The following is a 3,478-nucleotide window of genomic DNA, read 5'->3' as shown; positions in this document are numbered from 1 at the left end:
AGTGTGCAGTTGAATAGTGATAGCTTGATGTGTAGCATTGTGCAGTAATCAGTTTGTGGGAACAATGATCAATAGCTACCAAGATTCGACATTTAGTCTAAATATTTCTTATAACTATTCTAAATTGATTCAGAGTATAGGGGATCCAGTGTGAAAATTGTGAAACGTGATCTACCGAATCTTCTGGGTGATTGGAGTCACCTTTAGGTTGTGGCTTGAGAACAATTTTGGAATTGTGGCTCCATTCAGTTGTGATTGATAAACTAACAGTGGAAAGAAGCATCCTTTCCGACAACAACTGGAAAACAAAGTGTCGGGGCACTCATAAAGTTGTGGCCCGATTTATAGGCCGTTGGGGCATCCTTCTGGTTGTAACAAGATATTAGGCTCTAGTAGTGTCCTACAGGTTGTAGCCTGTGAATTAAGGGATTGACGTCTCCCTCAGTTGTAGCTTAAATCTTGATGTAATCAATTGTCTTTTAACAGGGAGAAGACAATTACTAAAGAAGCGTTCGGTGGTTTTTGACCTATAGGGGGTTTTCCACCTAAAAATATTCGTGTCCTCTATTTTATCGTTCTGCATTGTTGTATGGTGTTGTATACTATTGATTATTGGTTATGATCATATGAAGAAGAACAATAATAATACCCGAATATTAACTAATGCTTTGAAAAATATTGAAAAGTGTTAATTGCTAAGAAATACTGATTCAACCCCCTCTTAGTATTTCTGTTATATACCTAGGGGGGATAATATGGGGTACCAAGGGTGGTACCCAAGGTAATAATGTAATAATGGGATGGGCCATAGTAATAAATAAGGTGGTTAACCCATGTCATGTAAGGGACCACAAGTAGTTAATAATAATGTAATGGGCCCATGGTATTAGTTGATGGGATGAGGAAACCATGGTAATGATGCATGGTATTGTATGTATGAGGCCTATATAAAGGCTAGAGACTCCACATGGAGAGAAGATGAAGAGAAGTATTCTTGTATGAACATGCATATGACTTGTGGAGTGTTCTCCTTCCTTAAGGAGTGAATGTATGGTGTTGCCCTACCTTAAGGGTTTGATATCAATAAAGAAGAATTTCTATCAGATCTATAATATTTCCGGGTTAGATCTACAACAAGTGGTATTGGAGCTCTTTCTTGGGCAAACCGTGGAGGATTTTTTTTTATTTTTTGCAGGGTTTCGGGGGCGGCGACTTTGCAGGTCAGATCTGTACATTTTGGTGCAAGATTTGTAAAATATAATTACAGATCTATATTCCTTGTGAAAAAATAGCCGATTTCAGAAAAAAAATCGGTTGAATCGGAGTCCGGATGAAGGAGATATCGCTGATCTAAAAATCAGTGGGGTTGCAGAGAATTTTTAGGGCCAGTGAATTTGCGGCGCAGATCTGGACGTACTGGTGCCAGATCTATAAGATCTAACTGTAGATCTGGAATCCTTGTGACAAAACACCTGATTTCAAAAAAAAAAATCAGGCGAATCGGAGTTCGGATGAGGAAGATATCGCTGATTTAAAATCAGCTCTTTTTTCAGAAATTTTGGGTGACGGCGGGAAAGTTGCAGCGCAGATCTGGAATTCTAGTGCCTGGATCAAAATTTCTATCACATGGGTAGATGCAGAATGGGTGCTCCATTTCCAAAAACAGCTTATAATAGAGATTCTGAGCAATATTGACGAAACTGTGACAATTTCAACTTTTCGCCAAGTAAGTGAATTTTTTTTTCCAAACCATTTATGGCTTCTAGCAAGGTTCTATACTTTACAGGAAAAGATGATGGTCCTACTATTGAAGAATTCATACAAAGAATAAAGTCTGAACATGGGATATTTTGGAAAACTATAGTACGGCTTAATTTGACAGAAGAGGCAGACAAATGGTGGAGATCACTTGGCATCAAACAGTCCAACGACTTGTCGGATAAAGAATTTGAAAAATTACTTTTAGACAGATGGTCTCATGCCAGAAAACAAGATAAAGAGAAACATGTGGGTCTATTTCCTACTGGTATATCCTTATTGCAGGTTCATGGATTGATTCAGAAAGAGAAGATCATTGTTTCTATCAATCCTAGTTGTAAACATAATTTTATCAGTGTTAATTTGGCAAAAAAGTTGCAAGTCCCAGCAAAACAAATTCAAAATACACAGGTTGATGATAAGGAGGTTCAAATCTATAAGGATTTGAAGCTTTCTATGGATAAGTATGTGTTTCATGGTGATTTTTATGCTTCAGATATGGATAACATGGATGTTGTTTTGGGATACCCTTGGATGGAGTTAGTGGGTACTATCAATATTAATGTGCAAAAGAAATTCCTGAAGCTATGGCATAAAAAGAAGAAAATTACATTACAGGATATTTCCATCCATAAACAGGTAGAGCACATGGAGGCTGAAGGAGAATATGTTCAAGGGACTGACATATCAGATGATGAGCCTCTGATGATCGACAATCAAACACAAACAGAGGCTGCAGAAGAAAAGGTTACAGGTGATGATACATCAGAGGAGGGCTCAGTGGTTGAAGTCATATTGAAAAAGAAGACACCTCAACAGGCACCACAGCAGGGTGAAATCAAGCAAAAGCCATCGTTGGTTAAAACTTCAACATATCATCACCCACATCACCCCGCAAGACAACCATCATGGAAACCATGTAGTCAAATGATGGATAGAAAGGAGAGACGATCCACCTACTACACATCAACACAGAAGAGCTGCCACGGTCAACTTCCATCTCAAGCGAGTGAGGCACCAGCGAGATCGAGGGTTCACCTTTCTCTTGGATGGCAGATGCACGTGCATGGTATCAGTGGACTACTCTTTTGAGTAGATCTTATTATTTGTGTTCTTCCCATGTTTCAGGGATGAAACATGCTTAGGGGGGTGGAATGTTATATACCTAGGGGGGATAATATGGGGTACCAAGGGTGGTACCCAAGGTAATAATGTAATAATGGGATGGGCCATAGTAATAAATAAGGTGGTTAACCCATGTCATGTAAGGGACCACAAGTAGTTAATAATAATGTAATGGGCCCATGGTATTAGTTGATGGTATGAGGAAACCATGGTAATGATGCATGGTATTGTATGTATGAGGCCTATATAAAGGCTAGAGACTCCACATGGAGAGATATGAAGAGAAGTATTATTGTATGAACAGGCATATGGCTTGTGGAGTGCTCTCCTTCCTTAAGGAGTGAATATATGGTGTTGCCCTGCCATAAGGGTTTTGATAATAAAGAAGCATTTCTATCTATTTTGATGTTGTTATTCTTGGGTCTATTTCTATTATCATATATTTCTGGGTTAGATACCAATTGTTGTAGATCTAACCCAGAATATTATAGATCTGATATAAAAATATGAGATAATGCAAATAACCCAGAAATAAGATGAAATGATTCTTTATTGATCAAAACCCTTATGGTAGGGCAACACCATACATTCACTC

Source organism: Pinus tabuliformis, chromosome 7 (assembly GCF_031772625.1).
Source record: "Pinus tabuliformis cultivar Carrire ecotype Pingquan chromosome 7, CPIR1, whole genome shotgun sequence".
Lineage (NCBI taxonomy): Eukaryota > Viridiplantae > Streptophyta > Pinopsida > Pinales > Pinaceae > Pinus > Pinus tabuliformis.
This window is presented reverse-complemented; position numbering follows the sequence as displayed.